The sequence below is a fragment of the Neopsephotus bourkii genome, unplaced genomic scaffold (genome assembly GCF_033783945.1).
Source record: "Neopsephotus bourkii isolate Nb327-2 ecotype Australia unplaced genomic scaffold, CSIRO-AGI_Nbou_v1 NB_1737, whole genome shotgun sequence".
Classification (NCBI taxonomy): domain Eukaryota; kingdom Metazoa; phylum Chordata; class Aves; order Psittaciformes; family Psittacidae; genus Neopsephotus; species Neopsephotus bourkii.
Genome location: NW_026902211.1, coordinates 461,950 through 483,843, shown reverse-complemented (window position 1 = coordinate 483,843; position 21,894 = coordinate 461,950). Strand labels below are relative to the sequence as shown.

Below are 21,894 nucleotides of genomic sequence, written 5' to 3'. Positions count from 1 at the left end.
GTCACTGTCTAACGCTGAGGCTGGCAGACTCATGTCCATACCATAGAGCTCTTTTCTCCTTCAGTGTAGGCTGCTGTTGGCAGAATGCTTGCTGAAACAGCTCTAACATGTTAAATCACAAATCCTTCATGGGAATTCTCTAGAAATGGGTTGTGGCCTGAGCCAAAATTGGGGATTGCTGTAAAGATTTTGGAAAGCAGGTATCTGCTGAGAGTGTGAGGAGAAGGTGAGGAGGCAGCAGTACAGCACCATTCAGAACTGTGCTGGAAGCCTGGCTGGGACCTGGAAGCAGCACAGCCTTCTTATTAGGGATGGCTAAGCACTGATAAACTCACCATGGTTTTAGGCTCAGGTGCACACTGCTGTGTTGTTGGCACAGCCACTGTCCTGCCTCTGAAACCAGCCCTTTTCAAGCACTGTTTGCCAGCCTTGTGCATGCAGAATATCTTTCTGGAGTTGGGCTTTTCCCTTTTCCTCCCCCAGATCAGTGCTTCTCAGTGTTTGTGTTCCATGCATACTGCATGTTTCTCTTCTGTCATTACATCTTCTGGGGGAACAACTTGCTGAGGCCAACAGATACAAGTCTGTATGTTCCTGAGGGTATGGCCTTTGGTTCTAGCCCATTATATTCCATTGGGCCTCATCCACTTTAAAGTGTGCTGGCCCTTGTGCAATTTTGCTTTGCACCTACAGGTAACTGAGTACTTTCCTCTGCATATTCACATACAAGACATATACACATACATATACGTACATACACACACAGATACTCCTCTGTAGGATGTGGGCTATCAATCAGTTATACATCTAAACGTGCAAGCATCTCCCTAGGTATCTCCTCAAATCTAACTGGTCAGGTTGCTTCAGGTATGGTATTTCTGTCACTTAAACTTTGCTGTGGTCATATTAATGGTAGTGTGCACTGTGGGTCTTTCCATGGTTAATTCTCTGTTGCTGTCTGCTAGCCACTGGCTCAAGGTGAAATGATGATCCAGCAATATAGGAACATACAAGTTCCCCACGTCTGTCAGTTCAACACCTACAAATTGGTGCCCATCACACTTCATCAAACATGTTGTTATAGACTCCAGGAGCTGTTCATCCATCCTGCAGCCCAAGGTACCAATAACACCTGCAGTACCCAAGGTCTCCTGTAAGCAGTGGAATCCAATCCCCAAAGCCTTGTTGTAGCAATGAGCAGAAAATCACAGCAGCCAGTGTTGGAAAAACAGGAATTCAGCTAAAGCTTGACAACACTTGGCGCTGCAAACATCACTTAACTTGACAAACAACCAGTAATAGCTAGAGTGAAAATAAAGGGTTAGGCAGGTAAAGAGATAAAGTATGAAGAACATGCTGAGCAAATAACAGCCTTTTGAGAATCAACATTAACATAATTACTAAACATACGTAATTGCTGAAATAGCATTTGCTGGCAGCGTTTATGCTTCTAAATGCAATACTTTCTCTCTTCCCTACGTTATCTTCTGCTAGGACTACGGAGTGTGCTTGCATTCTGCTTTTAGCTGAGAGAGCTGCTATGGAAATTGGCAGCATCTGAAAGCCAAGGGCATAGGGAGGAACAAACATGTTTAACACCTTGGAGTCCAACCATCCTTTATAAACAAGGTTGTCATACTTGGATACATGTCTTGTTAAATGTTATACCATCAACTCAGCATTTGTCCCAGCACCCTACTCGATACTTGATAAGATTGGACATACTCAAATCAATTCCCATTGATTTCTCACTGCTGAAATAAGATAAGCATGTGACAGACACAATGAGAGTTCAGCTCAGCAGACCAAGCCATTCCAGCACTAGAAAACAACTTTGTTGATAAACTCCAAACAAAACCCCCCACCAAACACAAATGTAGCAGCATGCAGTGCATAAGTAAAGGTCCTGCTACAATCAAAAGCATTAGCTGGTTCTGTTTTAAAAGGCATTTGGCCACAGCTCTGATGGAAGAGCAGGTAGCAATTAAAATGAATAAAAAAGTAGGGAAAAACCCGACAGCAGATGAGGTTGCATCAGTGAAGGTTGTGGAACTGATCTGCAATTATTTATGAGCACTAGATGTGACCTGGGTACCGAGACCATGCTGTACTGGCTTACTGCACCTCGTACTGTATATTGCTTCACACGTCTGACGGGAAGCTGTCAGTGGCAATAGCTGGCCTCTACCTAAGTAAATTACCTATAATACCATGGAAAAGGGAAAAACTGTATGTGCACAATTAGCTGTGAAGATTCCTCTGGATACAGAAGTACAAACTGCAGATGGTAAAAATAGGACTATAAAAGGGTGGCTCAGAAAGGACAGATACCACAGAGACAGCCCCCATGGAGAAGGCTGAAGAAGTGTGGCCTTCTAAACCTTCAGCATGGGGGTAAGATACAAAACAGTCATATGCAGAAGGACCTCTCCATGGCTGAAAACATCTTTGTGTTTTAAACCTTGCTGTATTCTTGCTGTGAGTTCAGAAGTTGATATCTGTCTCTGGCACACTGATCACAGCTCACTTGCCAATCCCCTCAGATGGATGAGCTGAGAGAAGTTGGTGCCATCCTCACCTAAACCATGGATTATGGGATCGTGAAGCCTGCAGCAAAAGTGTGAGGCCTCATTTACACAGACAGCCCCAGAGCAATCTGTATATTGCCCTGCTGGCTCCCTGGTGAGCCTCTGCGGGAGTCTCACCAGCAGCAGCCCAGGCACGTGCCTCATGGAGCATAAATTGCACTGCCCACAGGGACAGCTCAAGCCTTGAAAATTCACACTTATACATAATTTCCTCAGAGGAAACTCAAACACAATAAGCAATAAGCATGAGGCCATTTGGTGATCTCTACATAAATAAGAGATAAAGAATGGCAGACCCTTCAAACATAAACCAGAAAACCCTTCTACTGCCTAGCCCTGTGGTGGCATTTAGACAGCTGTTTCTTTAGGCAAGAAGATCAGTATTTTGCTGTCATTCATTACGGATTTACCAGTTTTTTATTGATTTTGTTGTGGCCTCCTATGTACTTTAATTGCTGCAATAGAAAAACAAGTTGCTATAACATGACATTTCCTTTCTGAGAAGCTGGCAACAGAATTGCATGAACCACTGGTAGATTCACTGATTTCCCTTGTGAGTCAGTAATAAAATGATGACTGAAACAGCTTGTCCTTCTTTCTGTTCCAAAACAGCTTTTTGTTGTTGTTTTCAAGAACTCTCACTAGCTGTGGGTTGAAAACAGAAATCTTCCTAATTGCTGGATTATATGGGAGACTTTGCTAAAGCATTTCTTGGTTACTAACTCTGATTTAGTGTGAGGGACAGCAGGTGGCTTTGCTGCAGCAAGCAGGTTGCTCAGGCTGTGGGTCAGATCCACCCAGAGCTGGCCAAGGGCAGTGGGGATAATTGGCAAAGTGGTTTATGGTGCTCTCATCTTCAGATTGAGAACTCTCAGGAGTCTGGGGTGAAAAAGAAGCGCTTCCTTCCTCTGCGGTGGATGTTACCAAATTCATGGTTTCTCACCAGGGAGATCTGCAGCAGTTGGAAACTCACATGGTGTGTGGGGGCAAAATGGTGCTGCGTGCTTGCAGACTGAGGAGCGGGTAAGACTGGTGAAGTCATCTCACCCCATCCCTTGGGAAGAGTTCTCTTTGATGTTGTGGTTTCTAGAAGTTCTCCTAGGGCATTTTCATCTGTCCCAGCTGAGCAGGTTCCACTTTCCCTGAGGAGCTGTCATGCCAGCAGAAGGCATCTGCTCACCCGGTACCTTCAGGCTGAAATGGAGGTGAGAGTAAGAGGCCTTATTTACATTCCTTGTGGTTTCCACCCTCAGCTTTTGGTATTTCCCCCCAAAAGTAATGTTCTAATCTTCTGTGTGTAGCCATCTGCTGACACTCTCTCTTGGAACTTCCATAGCTGTTCTCTTCTTGTACATGCCCAATACTGATACCTTCTTTTGTGTACATTTGAAGCTGTGACCCTGGCAGGACTGAGTCCAAGGGAGCTGGCAGGCAGGAGGTAGATTACCTCATTGGAAACTGGCTCTGAGTTAGAATTCATGGCAATACCAACTGTTCTCCTTAGTCTGGTTCGGTCTCACTGCATGGATTAACACAGCAAGAAAAGACTCCTTCCCTCTAGCAGCTTGGTATGTGCGTATTTAGCTACTATCATGGAAGAGATGAAGGCCTGTGAGGTGATCTATGAAAATACTTCAGTGTGTCTGTAAATAAACTAAGTTCTGCAGCAACCCTGTGAGTAAGTCAATGTTACAGATATTTTGGGGATGGGTGAACTAGGATGGAGCTGGTGTCTCAGCAGCATGTTTTAAGTAAAGCCTGGGCAATCCCAGGCAGGATTGTAGAAGTGGCAAGAGAGGAAGGAGGGGGCTTTGTTAGGGTTGGTCCATCTGATACGAAAGAGTTGAATGCAATCAGGCGAAGTAAAATCGGGTCTGTCAGCTCTAGGGGTGTACTGGGATTTGTGCATGTATTTTGTGGGATTTTCCTGAAAGGTGGGATCGACAAAAGAGGCAAAACATGCTCAGTCCCGAAAGCAGGGGTGGGCTGAAGGGAAAAAACAAACCCAAAAGGCAGCTTTCTTTGCCTTCTGCTGATCCTACTTCAGATCAGAGCTGCTGGAAAACTCCTCAAGGAGTATTTGCAAGCTGTTCTGCATGGCCATTTCGGCATAGCCCAGCTGGTTAATGCTAGCAAATCTGGGCTGGTAACACTTCCTGAAATAAAACCCATCTTGCCAGAAGAGGAATGTCTAAGAACAGAAAAGTCTGTTGTATTTTTTTTCCATCGTTGCTGATGTACTTCTTGGAGACGCGTAAACAAAGCCAACTTGTTGATGAGAAATATGTCAGTCAAAGAGCTGCTGAATGTTCTGGAGACAGTTATCACTGGATGTTTTGACTACATGTCTGAGAGCTCATGCTCTTGGGAAATTTCCCAATAGATCTGAAGATAAACACACAAGCTCTTGGCATCTCTCCTGCCTGGATGAGCCTCAAGAAATAGTAATTATTTACATTTAACCTGAGCACCGTCTAAAGCTTGTGGTGAAACTTTCGGAAAGCAGCGTTGGAGCATTTCACAGTGGTGTTTATTGAGGACAAAGTCCCAAGAACATTTAAATTCTGCCAGTCTGCTTGCCTTCACATCATGCCAGAATAAAAATACTTTCTGTTGTATTGATCTGTAGTCACTTCAGTCACAGCTGATACATAAAGGTAGCAAAAATCAGATGAGTGAAGCTGTTCTGGAAAGCTCTTCACTGGGGGTAAGATCACCAGGCATTGGGTGAGGTGGTGAGAAGAAATGTGGTATTCAAAGCAACTCTCTTAAGTTTGCATTTAAGTCAAGTGTTCAATGATCCCCTGCTGCAAAATGTCCCCTGCTGTTACAGTTCTGAGCTCCTGAATGATCCTTCATAGGCTAGAACTCCACTAAATCCACATTTGGGCTTCAGGGAGGCAAGATGAATTACTGGGAGGTTGGTCTCAAACAGCAAGAAGTAAAGATTGACAACTAGGCACCTACAAAAGCATCAAAGCGGTAAGCAGCACACCACCACCAGTGGTCTTGTTGCTTTCTTTTCTGCACAACTCTCTGACAATGGGCATGGTTCACTGTGATCCAGTGTCTTCTCTCCAAGCATGAGTGCTCTTGAGCAATGATCCAGTGCAGCAGCCTGGGATGACTACTTGAACTGTGACATGGGGCAGTAGAGGACAATACAGAACAATGTCTAAGAAAATAACCTTAATCTGACCAGGGTTTAGTTTCTTTTCCCTTCTTATTTTTCTTTGGATTTAATTCTTCTTGTGAGGGCATAGGCAGTGTCCACTGTGCAGAGCTCTTGAGCAATGGCTTGAACTTGGAAGAGGAATCAGTAAGCAGGTATTTTTAATTGGAAAGCTCAAATTTTCATCTCTGCTTTTTGATTTGTTTATCAGGAACATGCACAGGAGTGATTCCCTTGTTCTGGTGGTAAGAACAACGGAGCATAAGTGGTTTTGTTCTCCACCTACATTACAGGTACACTCGGTTTAATTTTACCTGTTACAATCAGTCTCTCCTCCACAGCACCCATGTGACTCTCAGAAACACAGCCCACGGGGTAGTAAACATATCTGTGAAATGCCATAGCATTAACCAGAATTTCACACATCAGCGCAAGGTATAAATATAATGAAAAAATGATTTACCCTTGAGAACTAACCAGTCTCCATTAGTGGGAGTAAATAACTGACTGACTTTATTTCTGGAGCCTTTAGAGTTTTGTAATTCTCCATCTCTGTGTTAAGCTCTCAGGCTGTTCCAAAGCAGTGCTAAGGAGGGTCATCAACTACTTTAAAATCCAGTGTAGCATTCCCCTGGTGAAGATGTATTGCAATGAAAAGGAGTGCAGAGTGTTGTATAGTCTCAGGTCACTGCTGCTACTGGCAATAGCCTTAGGTGCAGTCAATAAATGTATTAAGGCTTAATTCTTGAAATGTGCTAAGTAAGTTTTCTTTCCTAATAGTAAATACATAATAATGTGATTGCCCTGTCCCTGGCCATGTTCAAGGCCAGGCTGGATGGGTCTTGGAGCAACCTGCTCTAGTGGAAGGTATTCCTGCTTGTGGCAGAGGGTTGGAACTGGATGAGTTTAAGGTCCTTTCCAACCCAAACCATTCTATGATTCTATAAATATCATTACATGTTACTGAAGCAGCAGAAGCATTTCATCTGATCTGCAAAGTAATTTTCTCCCTTTGAGCCATTAGAAGTCCAAGCTGGATAGTGTGGAGGGCATTGCACTGAGCATCTGCCTAACACAGTGAAGGCAATGAGGGAAATGATGTTGACATTATTTATACCCCAAAAGCGTATCTCTGGATGGACACCACTCCTCTGTGTCTCTGTGTGCATGTTTATATATGTACTTTGCTTCATATATGCATGCATACACATAGTTATAAAACAAAGGCCACCAGCAATACTGAAGCCCAACTCCAGCTCACTGGAGGAGAAATTTCAATGACAGATTGGCTGAAGGATTAGGCTCCCACTTTTGTATATTTGTAGCTCAAGGAATCACTTCCTTGTTTTCTGCACACGCCCACCAACATGCAGAACTCCTCATAACCAGTCTTGGTCAACATCTTTGTCGCTGACATGGACAGTGGGATTGAGTGCACCCTCAGCAAGTCTGACGATGACACCAAGCTGTGTGGTTTGGTTGATACGCTGGAGGGAAGGAATGCCATCCAGAGGGACCTTGACACGCTTGTGAGGTGGGCTGATGCCAACCTCATGAAGTTTAACCATGCCAAGTGCAAGGTCCTACACCTGGGTCGGAGCAACCCCAGGCACAGCTACAGGCTGGGCAGAGAAGAGATTCAGAGCAGCCCTGCAGAGAAGGACTTGGGGGTGCTGGTCGATGAGAAAATGAACATGAGCCGGCTTCAGTGTGCACTTGCAAAGCAGAAAGCCAACTGTATCCTGGGCTGTATCAAAAGGAGTGTGACCAGCAGGTTGAAGGAGGTAATCCTGCCCCTCTACTCTGTTCTTGTGAGACCTCACCTGGAGCATTGTGTGCAGTTCTGGTGTCCTCAACATAAAAAGGACATGGAGCTATTGGAACAAGTCCAGAGGAGGCCACAAGGATGATCAGGGGACTGGAGCACCTCCTGTATGAAGATCAGCTGAGAAAGTTGGGGCTGTTCAGCCTGGAGAAGAGAAGGCTGCGTGGTGACCTCATAGCAGCCTTCCAGTATCTGAAGGGGGCCTGTAGGGATGCTGGGGAGGGACTCTTCATTAGGGACTGTAGTGATAGGACAAGGGGTAATGGGTTAAAACTTAAGCAGGGGAAGTTTAGATTGGACATAAGGAGGAAATTCTTTACTGTTAGGGTGGTGAGGCACTGGAATGGGTTGCCCAGGGAGGTTGTGAATGCTCCATCCCTGGCAGTGTTCAAGGCCAGGTTGGGCAGAGCCTTGGGTGAGATGGTTTAGTGCGAGGTGTCCTTGCCCATGTCAGGGGGGTTGGAACTTGATGATCTTAAGGTTCTTTCCAACCCTAACTATTCTATGGTAACCCATGAGAGAATATGAAATCTTGCCAATATGAATGAAATATACAACCTTAGTGATTCTTACCATAGTCTTCCCTTTGGTCATAAGCTCCCGTGTTTATAGCAGGGAAGACCTGCCCTCCAGCCCATGGGAGCTCGCAGAAGCCCTGAATGCCTTTGGTGCCCACGGCATCTGGCTTCCAGGGAGCAAGCACATGGGCAGCAGCAGACCCTATTTGTGTGCTTCAGGTCCAGTAATCCACAGTTGGAATAGCTTCTGTTCACTAGCCTGTTCAGTCTCTACCTGGCAGACTTACAAAGAGGCAGGCAGACCATCTCACAGGCTCAGCTAACAGTTTACACATTAACAGCACCATGTCTTTCTAGGTGACTTTGTGGAGACTGGTTCTTGTGTGTGCACTTCTGTACCAGCTGTGGATAGCAGGGATACTCCAGCTGTCCCTATTATATCCATTGCACTGGGTTTGGATGTTATTCCTCCCTTTCATCTTGAATAATCAATATAGGTCTCAGAAGAACAGAGACCAGCTGTATTCTTGTTCTGGCAATGAAAGTGAGATGAACTAGAGCAAAAGAAGGACAGAAAGGGGATTGCTGCCTTCTCCTGCATGTTTTCAGATCTGCAGTCAGCTCAGCCTGTGACCCAAGGCAATGTGTGAGACCATTCCGTTGCGGCAAATAGTCCATGTTTGCCAATCTTTAGAAGTTCCCACAAAGCCCATTGCCGAGAAAAGAGGTATGCTGGCTGGCTGCCTAGGTATTTGTACTGTTTCTGGGTTACTGTGCATTTGCAGCGGCATTATGGGAGCAGTTAATTACAATAATTTGTTTGTCTAAAACCTCTTCTATATGCCTAGATCTAAACATAGGAGTTTCATAAGTCATCAAAACTAAATAACTCAAGAACAAACAAACATGAATTATAATTGAGTTTTGAGTCTTCCAGCACTCCCAGGTCACCCTGGGACTTGCCAGTCTTGCCAGTACTTTAACTTGTTCAGCAGCTTTTGTGAGTAACCAACTGGCCGTTGGTGGGGAAGCACTTCTGTGTTTGCTGTTCAGAATGAGCTGCTCAGGTAGGCTGCGTGTGTGTGGCAGACTGAATGCATCACCTTCAGAGGCACAGAAAAGAGGATCAGGCATCTGTAAATGCTGAAATCTTGAACACCTTCATATCAAGCCCAAGCTTTGGAATACATTAAATGTTTTCTATACCAGCCAAGCACCACTATAGGGCAGATTGGAAATCAAGGACTCGGACATATTAGTCTCTCAGCCCTTACTGACCTCTAACAATCCCTTCTCTTAGTATTTTCTTTGGCGAATAATGGGAATTTCACAACGCATAGAAAAAGCCAAATTCAGTCTGTACAGATTCGGTTTGACAGTATCCCTTAAAAAATCACTAAGAAAAAACGTGGAATGGCAGTGTTGTCATATGGCTTTTCAGATTAAAACTCTAGATGATCAAGAGTGGCTGCTCATTTTTCAGGACCAAAAGTCAGTAAGGGAAAAAGGCATGGGGAAAAGGCATTAGAAAAAGGCATCAGAGACAGATTACTTATACAGGGAAGAAAACTACATAATCAGACCACAGCTCAATATAGGGAGTTCAGTTATTAAAAGCCTTAGAAGATGGTTTGACATAGACAAACAGTGATGCCTCTGACAGTTCAGTGCATCTGATGATATCAGGTGGAATAACCAGTGGGGCTGATACAACTTACAGCCCAGAGCAGCAATCCAGCTCATGCACCTGTGGAGAAATTAGGCCCTGTCTCCACTGATGTTAAAGCTCCAGAGGATGCTAAGGCAGAGAAGTTATTTCAAGCCCTCCCTGTTGAGTCAATGCTCTGCAAGGCAGTTTCTTGCCCTCCTGCAGGTAACCTCATACTCATCTCGGGGGCTTGGCTTGAAGGGAGAAGGGTGCAAATGCAAACACCGTATGCTGGGTCAAGAGCTGCCCTACATGCCTGCTTAGCTCACTGTGATGCAAGCAGTGATGTTTGGAAGTAATTACTGCAGTCAAGCCCTCTTAATACTCTTTTCTTCCTATTTTTGTGGTCGAGTGGAAAGAGCTCTCCACCTCCACTGGGTCACCATGCCCCTTACAGCCTGTATTATGCTGGATTGTCATAAAACCAACAAATGATATATCCTCTCTATAAAAGCCAAGCTCATGTTAAATTTCAGTGTCCTGCTCCAAGGTACCAGAAATGTTTTACCTGGACATATGTTTGTTCAGCAATACCCAGACAAGCAATAGACAGGCTTTCAGCTTACAGCCTGCTGTAGTTCCGTGTCACTGAAAAGAGCTACAAATGCATAAGCACCAGGCAATTATAATAATAATTGAGCTATTTCATGCACATCACTACCCACAAAAGTCAGCGTCTGGGCTTCTGTAAATATGCTGATACATGCTTAATTATTAAAACCAGCAATGAGCTAGGAATGCATGCATATTATATCACTATGTAGCCCCCATTAGTACATATAAGCTCATTTTCTTAGTTGCCATGTAAAACTATTGCCTCCTGAAATACTGTGGGTGGTTTGAAACAAAATACATTTTTGAACTAGCAAATAACTTCTTGAGTAGCTTAGTTTAGCATTATATAGCTGCAATAAATGTGTATCTTGATTATATGTTTAATATTACATTACATTGTACAATTTTCCATTGAGCTGAAATATGTTTTAGCAGTCTTCCACAATTTAAGATGAAGGGATCAATTACAAAACTATTAAATGTCAATTAACATCTTTGCAACCTGAATCCCAAATGAACCTGTTAAAACTACCTTTTTATATGTCACTCACAGATATAAATACTGGTTAAATGTTTAATGAATGCATCACAAAGTAATCACCTATTTACCGTTGATGTACTGGTAACCTGATCCCATCACCATTACTTATGCCCACTGGGAAACCAAAACTCAATTTGCAGATCTGATTGGCTCAGATGGGTTCTGAAATACATCATTCATTAACCAAGTACACTTCAATGTAGTGCTTAAAGACGGATTTGGGAATCCAACTTTTAGCACTTCAACAGGTGCATTTTGTCCTGTTAAGCTATGAAGTTATTTTTGGTGTGATCTGGTTAACACTGGTCCTCCTTCTTTCTAGAGTTTTTGTGCAGCATCTACAAAGCCTTGAGCTTTCCTGGAAAAGGTTGGCATCATATTAAAAAGAAAAAATAAAAAATCATCATACTTTTTTAGTAATAATTTAGGTGAAAATATAGTCAGTACAATGAGGTTGACACCTCCACTCATAGGAAAATGCTGCCATTGTCCCGTCTGTAGCTGTCATTGCCCTTGGGATAAGAACTTTCCCCTTGCAGAATATTTAAAATAGGATTTTCTTATTTATTACAAGTAATCAAGACTTGGCTTTGATATCTCTGCTGAAAAATGGCACCTTTAGCAACACAGCAGAGGAGATCACATTGCCTACTTCACTTACAATCTCGGTTGCCTTTGCTAAAACCTTGGTGTCTGTATCAGTTCTATAGAGAGCATGGAAGTGCCCTGAAGCATGCTCTGGGAGCAGCTAAACTCTCTGTTGGCCATGCAAAGCCAAGGGGGATGAGCATTCTGCAAGCCTGTCTTATGGTGGGTGGAAGTGTACTGGGGAATGGCGCTCGTGTCAGGGCAGACCTACCCCAAATAAGAGGTACCTCTCATGTCACTTAGGCCAGCACAATTAGGTGAAACATGTCTATGTCCAGTGGGTACTCTTCACTCATCTCCCTTTCCTCTCTGATGAGTAACTGTGCAGGAGTGAGATCAAAAGGGTTGTTAAAAAGCCAAGCCAGACCAGCAAGAGTAGAAGCCTGTACAAGAACAAAGCAGGGAGTTACTAATTGGGGAATGCTTCTGCATCACCCTTCTGGCTGGTAAAGCATAGTCTTCCCAAGGCTAAGCTGAGGATCAAAGGGAGATACTAAACCTTACAGATCATAGCCTGCAGAAAGAGCAGTGGAGACAGAGGCTGTCAGCCATGGCAGGCAGATGGAGGGCTGGAGAGGAGCAAAAGCTCCTCTTCCACGGGCAACATGGGACTCTATGGACAAGTCAGTCCATGGTAGACTCCTGAGGGAGCTGCCAGCCTTCAGGAACAGAATGTGTACAGCTAGATCTCTTTGTCCCTTTCAGCCATCCTTCTGTTCCTGGCAAATACAACATTCTTTGTATTGAAAGAACCGTCTCTCTAAACAGAAAATACTGTTCTGAAGTCCTGAAGAAAAAGTTTCTGCAAGTGCGTGTGGCAGAAGGGAGGGAGCAACCTGGAAAGCATCGGTTGCAAAGATCCCACTACAGGGATACATGTGGTCACCAGGTCACAGTGATGTACCCTGTGTCAGGAGCCTGGACCTGGCTGTGGTGCAGCACAGTGATAGTTTGGAAGTAAAACTGCACAAAACCTCATAGCCTGTTCTGCTGGACAGCATGGTATCCTGGTCATGGCTTCCTCAGTCTATCTATTTTTCCAATAATATTCTATTGTAATAGAAGTCTATCTATTATTCCAAGGCCAACTGGCTGATGCCTGGGACAGTGTTTAACTCAGCAAGGTCCCTGAGAGAAACTCCTCAGAGGGAAATGCTCATCAAGTTTTCCAACTATCCTCTGATGGTAGACATTGCTTCAGACTGATTCCTTCTCTTTCATGTGCTGGATCAGCAGCTGAAGATGCTAGGAGGCTTGCTCACTGAATTCTCATTAAGATAAATGCATCTTGGCCAGCAGACCTTGCTGTATGGCTCTGTAAAGCTGACCTTCAGAGTCTCCTCTGCTTTTTGTACCAGATGACTTCAGACAAGGTTGTTAACACTAACTGAGGAGGAAGGGGATCAAGGATAGCCTCTGCTGCGGCCATTGCCCCATCTGTAGCTGTCGCAAAGCACTATCTTGAAGAAGCCCGGATGTATTCTTTCCTGTTAGCCTGAGGCAAAATGGAGCAATAGGCACAGAAGTGGCTTTGCTCTTGAAACTTGTAGATTCAAGGAATGACGTATTTTTGTGGGTGGCACATTATCTAACAGAAGAAAGAGCATTAAGAATGTTGTTAAGAAGTGAGCCTCTGCTGAGATGATGCTTGCTCTTCAATACCTCCCGTTTCGCTGGAGTCGTTCTGGTGGATCTAACAATAGCAGATGCTTCAATATAATTTGCAAGGAAAAATAGTGGCTGTTTGGGTCACATCCTGCACTGAGAACAGCGTCACAGAGGGGCTTTTTTGTTCAGTTGTTTTAGGAATGCAATTTGGTAATTCAGTTGCTTGCCTGATAAATGTCTGCCCTCTGATCCCAGCTACAGGAGACGGAATCAAATGTAACTGGGTTTGACAGACAGAATTCATCTACTGTGTCTGAGGCACAGTGAAGCAGCCTGGGGGGAAACATTACAGTAAATTATGCTTCTTATCTCCCTATGCTAACAGTGCCAGCTCAGCTTGGAGCAGTGGATGAGAAAGTCTTTGAGAGGACAATACCCACCAAGCCCAACCACCAGTGCTGCCCGGCTCTGACTGTAGGGGTGAGGATATGGGCACCGCTGAAGCTGCTGTGAAGTCCCAGCTATTTCACTTTCTGGTCCCCCTCCTATGCTTGGTTTATGAGTCTGGGGCAAGGAATTGCTTCCCAGCAGGACTAGCACATGGACCTTGCTCTGAGCTGCAGCCCCTGTTGGCTGCTTCATCCCTGTCTGCTTGCACTGTCCCCTCTGCTCTGGCAATGGTCAGTGCCATGGGCAGAAAAAGCTTTTGCTATGTTTTTTGCAGCATTATTCAGTGGTTTTGGAGCACTCTCACACTGCAGATAGATCCAACAGAGCCCAGCTCTGCAGAACAAGCACAGTTGTTTGGGGTTTTAATTTCCCACTGTGAAATGGGTTTATTACTCTTTGGGTCAAGTCAGACCTCAGAGGTGGTTCAAAGCATCACCAAGCACATCCATTGATTAAAGTTATTTCAAACACACTGTAGTTTCCTATGAACTGACTATTATTTAATGGCAGTGGACAGCCATCAATCAGGATGGAAAGACTGAGTCATCCTCTGAGCTTGTGACTAATGGTACCCATCTGCCTTCCTGCTTTCTCAGTAGCTTTGTATTTTGGGGATGGGCCATGTTGAGGTGTGGGTGCTCAGCAGTGGGAATGTTGCACATGATCTCAGCATTCTGCCTAGGGGTGACCCAGATCAGCACCTCTAGCACCAGGCTGCCTCTAGAAACAGAAGTCCTTATATTTGTGAGGTTTATGAAGGTGTCTAGATGCCCCTAAAATTCATCTTGCAAATAGCAGAGCACAGTGGGTGAAGGAAAAAGCCTGTTATCTTCTCTGGAGGAGGAAAACTATTCATAGGTACTTGCCTTCTAATCCCTAAATTCACATGGTGCCATAGGGACTTTTCTATCCATGTGGTCACTCTCACATATCTTCAAAGTAATGGGAAAGGAGAAAGAAGTGATTCTTGGTATTTTTTTTCTGTGCTAACTACTGGACTGTAATTATCTAACCTGAGCAGATGTCCTCCATTCCCCCATGTCAAAGCCTGCCGGCTCCTTCCCTGAAGCATCCATCACATTGCAGGTCAGCTCTTCCTTGATTTGTAGGAGATGGTTGCCCAGGCTGCCTCCCCTTTAATCATTCCCCTGACAGCAGCTGGAGAGATGACAAGCTGGGGGGATCTAAGTAATCCATTTCTAAGTGTAAAAAAGCCCCAAAAGTGGGGAAAAAGTGGAAGAAAGTGGGTTCGTCTACTGAGCAAACAGACTAGTTACGTCAGGGGACAGGAAGAACAGTGCTTGGAAATCGATAAGGATGAGTCTTTGAAAAGGTTGACTGACTGCACTGGATTAGCTATTGATTTTTGTCATTTTCACAGCGAGTGCCATGCTCTCCACCCACTGAGGCCATTAAGCTCTGAGGCCTTAAACTTCTAATCCCCCACTAATAACAAGAAGACAATGGCCGGAGAGCTAAGGATCTAATAGGATGTCCAATAGCTCCAGCACTGTATCAAGTGTGCCAGTGTCTGGGAAGCTATTGTGGCAGCCCAGAGGCACTGTATGGAAGCAAAATGCACAGAAGAATTCAGATCACACTCCAGAGGCCAACTGTAAATCAGTGTTGATTGGTAAGAAACTCCAACTGGTTTCCAGTTAGCACCAGCAGCATGGGATGTGTTGGTTTTGCAGGGTCTCTCTCAGTACTGATATTGTTAAAATAACTGAAGAGACAAGAATTTGTTTGTTTTCAGGATAACTCTGATACTGGTGCACAACGGTGTGGGCTCTCTCCAGTGACTAAATGGCTGAAGCTGTATTCAAGCACCATGTCATTGCCGTGACTTAGTTCACTCAGCAGATCCAGCTGTAAAGAAACCTTGAGCTTATTTTAAGGTAGGACTGTAAAAAGGGATGTTGGAGGGATTCAAGACCGTACCATACAGCCTGAACAGAGACAGAACATAGGGAATTATTAATGGAAATGCTCTTCTGAGATGAATGGGAAGATGGCTGAATAGTGGATAGAAGAAATGGATAGAAGAGACCTGACTATGAGTGAGTGCTTCCAAGCCTGTGGAATGAAGCAAGCTTCTTCCTGTACCACCATCTAAATAGAGTAGATCTGTGAGGTCATGTCAATGAGCTGATCAGCCCTGTCCCAGCTCAGCTTCCAGAAAGTCTGCAAGTACTAGCTGTGTGAACATCATCATGAATGTGACCTAACAAACTCATGTCAGTACAAGAGGGACCACCTCAGTTTACCTCGTGTGTACTGTGCTGATTCAGAATCATAGAATAACTTGGTTTCGAAGGGACCTTCAAAGCTCATCAAGTCCAACCTGCTGCAATGAACAGGGACATCTTCAACTAGATCAGAGTGCTCAGAACCACATCCAGCTTGACCTGGAACGTGAGCAGGGATGGGGCATCCACCACCTCTCTGAGCAGCCTGTGCTGGTATTTTACCACCCTCATTGTACAGAATCTCTTCCTCACATCCAGCCTGAATTTCCCTCTTTTAGTTTAAACCCATCAACCCTTGTCCTGTGGCAACAGGTCCTGCTAAATTCTTTCCCCATCCTTCCTATAGGCCCCTTTTAACAACTAAAAGGGGCTGATTTGTTGATTATCCATCTTTATGATTCAAAATACATAAGAGAAGGAAATGTTTATCACCGCTAAGCATAGCAGACAGCAGCGTCTCTCTCCTTTGCAGGCGGTGCATGAATTTGGACCAGAAACTGCTCAGGCACCTGCCACTTCACGCAGGGAGATATTCTGATCCTTGTGCAGGGCTTTGCCAGAGGAAGTATTACCAGGAGTGTGTTTCACCTGTCACATTTGCAAGCTCTCTCACCATCACTGTCACAGTTTTCACCTCCCTTTGGAAGGAAGGTACCAAGTATCTTTGTCACCATGGCGGAGTCTTATGGGCCACTGGCCACTTGCATTTGCACGTGTAGCCCTGCACCCCCAAGGGAAGAGGAAGGTGCAGCATCATTTACTTCACAGGAGGCAGAACAATTTTTTTTGTGGTTTTATCTCTTTCCAGACAGTTGGCTCAGTTTAATGGACTGTCGTTCAGCCTGTGCATTACTCTTCTCCAAATTAAATTCTCTTAGAAGCCCAGCATAACACAGATCGTGTTGTCAGCTCATTACTTTTACATCCTTTCTTGTTCTGTTTATATGAGCAGAGGTTTAATTAACTATAATCTACTGTGTAGGCAAGAGGGGAAAAAAACCCCCACTCTACTTGAAGGTATGTATTTATACTCTATTTTTGAACTTTGGGAGTTGGGAGTTAACCTTTTTGTCTATGAGCAAGGCTGGCTGCCTTATGTTCCTATGCAGACTCTCAGGGAAGGCTGAGGCATCCACGTTTGTCACCCTCGTCAGCCTCTGACTCTGTAGTGTACTGGATACAAGTCTAAAAGAAAAAGTGGAGCCTTTATTGCCTGCAGCCTGGTCTCTGCAAGCTCCCGATGCAGGCTGATGGTTTATCGTGCTGTCTGTGCACAGCCTGTGCTGAGCCCCAGCCACTGGCCATGGGCAATGGGATAAACCACTGGTGCTTCCACAGAGGTACATGGGCTTGGTGGCAGGCAGCAAGAACAGGCTCTCATCCCTCTCTGCATTCAAAAGGCAGTTAAAGTGCCCAGATGCTATGTATGAGTCCACCTATGACACCTTTTATGTCTACAAAGTCACTTGTTTTTGATGGCAAAAGCACAGAAATTCCAGCTACTCAAATCTGGCTTCTGGAGGCATTATTTTGATTTCTCAAGCTCTGGATTAAAATGTTGTAGAGGTTTTCCTGGTGGCAAGCTTTGTTAAACAGACCCATTCTGGTGAACACTTATAAATGATCTACTGCATCCACCAATTATGCTTGTATCTGGAGAACCTTGAGTGCTCAAACAATCCCACATGCTTGAACAGAAGGGAATACAGCAGAAGGTGCTAACTTTTGCACCAATGCCAGGGTTATCTGTCAGATTAGAATGAGATTAGATAGGGGTTGACACTTGTTTCTTGAGCTAAATTTAGACCTCACCAGCCAGCTTCAAATTCCCTCAGAACTTTGCAGGTTCCATTCAGAAGATAACAGGAAGCGAAATTAGCATTACTTATTATTAGTCTCAAAGATTAAGTAATTAAGCTAAATTTAGAGAAATTATTCCTATACATCTTTCACCATTGTGTAGTTCTATTTCTGTTTCATATCCAAAGAAGAGCTATGATTTTGAAAGTTTAACTGGCTTTTCAGAGCTGTTCCCCATCCCAGCTCTGCCCAAAGAGCTTTATGTAGCCCTTTTTCCTCCACACAGGCTTGACTGACAGAATGAAGTAAGCAGCTATCAGGGTGGATGCTGTCCTGGGAATAGCTCCAAAGAACTCTTCCTGAAGCACACTGGCTTGTGACTGAAGCAGTCTGATTTATATATAAAGCTATGGTATATGTTTGAGGATCTTTGTTGTGTTGGTTGAATCCCCATCAGGTTATGCTGCTAAAATCAGAGTAACTTTACAAATAATTTATCAGGATTGTCAGTGTCAAATCATCTGAGATATTACAAGTATATGCTAAAAATGATTTTAACACTCAGTTTCAGCCCCCCTCACAGTTGCCTTGTGCCCAAATAACAATAAACTAGTGGCTTCTGTGTCCATGGCAAATCATCCTGCTCCCATGTCTATTGCACTTAGTAAAGCTCCCGCCTGATGAGCCCCCTTGGGAACCAATTTCTTTCTACTCATCTCACCATAATTGCCAGAAAACTTCACCTTATTAATACTGATGTATGTGCAGAAACAGCTAATACTTGAAGGGCACCTACAAAAAACATGGAGAGGGGGTTTTGACAAGGGCCTGTAGGGACAGGCCAAGGGGAATGGCTTGAACCTGCCCAAGGGGAGACTGAGATGAGCTCTTAGGCAGAAGCTCTTCCCTGGGAGGATGCTGAGGCGCTGGCACAGGGTGCCCAGAGAAGCTGTGGCTGCCCCATCCCTGGCAGTGTTCAAGGCCAGGTTGGACACAGGGGCTTGGAGCAAGCTGCTCTAGTGGAAGGGGTCCCTGCCCGTGGCAGGGGTTGGAGCTGGATGAGCTTTAAGGTCCCTTCCAACACAAACCAGGCTGGGATTCTATGAAGCAGAAAGCACCTACTGTGATGGGGCTGCAGTTACCAATTATTTGGACCACAGTGTATTTTATTATGGTTTTCCAAACAGGCAAAACCTGTTAGATGTGACCTAATAGGGTGTGATTCACCATCTACAGGTGACTGTCCTTCAGGTGGCTGGAGGGTCTGCTACTCACCAGCATCATGCTGGGGATAATTCCTCAGGAAGTTCAAGATGTATCTATTACTAGAATCATGGCCAAGGGAACATGTCTTCAAAAGACCTTTGGATAAGGTATGATCTCTTGCAGTTGCTTTGCTTGAAAGCAAGCCAGGCTCCAGCTACAGATGTGGCAAATTGCAGGTGTTGCTTTGTACTCTCATTTGCCCCAGTGGAACACTGACACTGTTCAACATTGAACAGGCCAAGTGATTAACTCATCATGAGCTATTTCTAACCAAGTAGCCTTTCTTCCCACCCATAAACTGATCACAAGGTGTCACTTTTGTCCTGGCTGCTCAGCTTTATGCACTCTTTCCTTGCACATTATTATCATCTGGTGGGCTGTATGCGAGTCTTTAACATTTAAACCTCAAAAGCTGGGGATCAGTGATATGTGGAGGATGGAGTTCCCTGTTCCCTGCTGTGTGGAGGGTGACCCTTGCAGCGGACACTCCTACTGCACGTGTTCTCCCATGAGGACTGACACTTGGTTTCCATTCAGACTTTCCAGTTTGAAATGTTCACTCTCCAACCGTCTGCAGGACTGAATATGTTGGTTCTCATACTCACAGAACAGTGCTGCACACACCAATGAGCAGAGCTCTTTCATTTCAATAAGCACCAGTGAGCTTGAAGCCAGTATTTAACATGAGAGACTGCTCATGCAGCTCCTCTGTGGCATTCGTTTTGCTCTAATTACAGCTACTTTTTTCCCCTTTTCTCCGTTAATGAACAAAGACACTCGAGCCTCAATTCACAAAGGCATTTAGGCAGCTGACTCCTGCTGATGTCCCTGGTGAATCTAAGCAAGAGCTCTCCTCTTGCTCATGAGGTAATGCTGGGGACTTGCTGGGATGACTACTGATTTGCACTTGGGTGAGTGAAGGATCAGGGTCTCTGTGAGGGGGAGGAAGGATATTTCACTGACTGAAATTCCAACAGGGAGGTTGATGATACAAGTGCTGTTTGCCAGCTCTGCATCTGACATTGTGAATGACCTTGAATATATCACATCTCCTCCATGTTTCTGGCCATCTAGCGCATCTTTGCCTCAGGTTTGTAAGGTTCCATGTCTTTCAGTTCATAGACTAGTTTGGATTTTCCCAAGGGGAATGAGTGTTTGTGTCTCTTTAGGGACTCTTGCTTCCTTAGTCTCTTTGAAAATGCCAGTTTTAGAGATTACTGCAAAGAAATAGCAATAGGACGCCGAGCAGGAAGGAAGAGTCTGTCATGCAACTTGGAATTCCCATCTTTGAAAAGAGTAAAGAGGACAGAACAAAAAAAATAAATCACAGGAGAAGTGAACAGCCTGGTGCTTATATTGGAGGATCTCAAGTTTCCCCTCAAGGGTCCTTCTGCTTGTGTGCCACATCTGTTCATCACCAGGGCTGTGGCCTCCCATTGCTGAGTGATAGCACTGAAGGTGAATACATCAGCATCTGTAGACAGAACCTGTTGACTGTTCTCTGCTCCATGTGTCTCCTTGTGTCTCAGCCAGCTTTTCAAGGGCAGTATAAACCCCCAGTAGAAGTTTGCAGTTTAGCTGAAGATGCAGAGGAGTGGAGCTGATCCTGCTCTATGTGTCACTGCTGTGCACCCACTGAGGGGATGACTTCAGATACATTCTGGGATATGGACTAGCTGATGTTTATTGTTCCTTTCATGTCCTCAGTTGTGGGTTGTATGACACCACATATTCATTGGGTTGTATAACACTTCATGTTCATTAAGTCACAGAGGGAGGGGTTTAATTTTTTTGTTTCCCTCCATTTATGATTTTGCCATGGACTCATCAGAAATCCTGAGCCTGGCTTCACTTTGCTGAGGAACATGACTTCAAACTAGAGAGGAAACGCTGCTAAACCACAGCTCTGGGGGTGCTACTCTCACTTAGTTCAGGAGTCCATCAAAAAGCCCTAAAGAAAACAAACTTCTAACAGTCGCCTCTAACATTCATTCTCTATTTCCTTTAGCTGCTTAAGTTTTACTTTCTTGTCTTTGTAAGATCATAACTTGATTATTCTCTATCTAACCTTCCCCTCATTTAAAAAGTGAATTGTATGATATCAGACAAAGAGAGAAAAAGGTACCCTGAACATCCCAGACGACAAAAGTGCAAGTTTGGGTACAGTTGAACCTGAATTCTCATGAAAACCTAACACAGATGTGCCTCAGCTCAGCTCAGCTAAGCAGAAGGTGCTGGTCATGGTGGACTGGTCATGGTAAGATGGTGCTCAGCTGCCTGAAGCAGTTGGCTTGGGTTAGCAGGAGCGCGGGGCTGTCACAGACTTCGTGCTTGCAGTCTTGCAAGAAAAAAACATAAATTTCAACCCAATGAGGTTTCTGAGCAGCTACACAAGACAAGGAATGAATTAGTGAACCCATTCATACTTAGTGAGTTATTAAGTGTAAGGCCAAAGACTGCAAGTGCTCTCTACACAGCAATGTCTGAGTTAATAAACCATCACTCAGCCACTGCAGAATCTGGCGGCACTGCTGAAGTGTTATTATGAAATGTATTTTTTTTCCTTAATATTCATATTTGTTCATTAAGGGAAGATGTTCAGAAGTTCTGTGTAGTGCATTCCATGTCACATTCATACCTCCTGGTACCCCTCAGCCAGGTCTGCTGCCCTCATTTCTGCTGTCTGGTTTCACAGCCAGGGATGATGCTCCTCTGAAGAGACTATGCTGCAGTGCAGTGTAAGGATTTGTTGACTCCTTCACATGAGCATCATGAAGGCCATCCCCAAGAAGGGCAATAAAATTGCAAAGAGGAGGTTGCAAGCAAGGCTGAAGGTAAGGAAATTACTCCAGGCTACTGTTTGGAAACAGGCTCAGTTGGACCTCATATTTCCTCTATCCTCCTCTCCCTCCCTCTTTCAAAGCCGTGTTTATCATGATTCAAAGGTACCAGTTCAAGAAAACCCA

At 44.5% G+C, this 21,894-nt stretch overlaps 1 protein-coding gene and 1 long non-coding RNA gene across 3 annotated transcripts in view; both read left to right on the top strand.

Annotated features, from left to right (window-relative positions):
* The window catches only part of PTPRT (protein tyrosine phosphatase receptor type T), a 548,712-nt gene that overhangs the window by 446,429 nt on the left and 80,389 nt on the right, over positions 1-21,894 (top strand). The gene's annotated exons all lie outside the window — the stretch shown is intronic.
* Positions 3,514-11,300, top strand: LOC133224892 (uncharacterized). 2 transcript variants are annotated; one of them, XR_009728969.1, is made up of 4 exons: positions 3,514-3,793; positions 5,972-6,053; positions 8,601-8,830; positions 11,230-11,300. It is a non-coding gene; the product is annotated as an uncharacterized LOC133224892 (long non-coding RNA). The 2 variants fall into 2 exon arrangements; XR_009728968.1 differs by lacking the exon at positions 11,230-11,300 and having other exon boundaries at positions 8,601-9,602.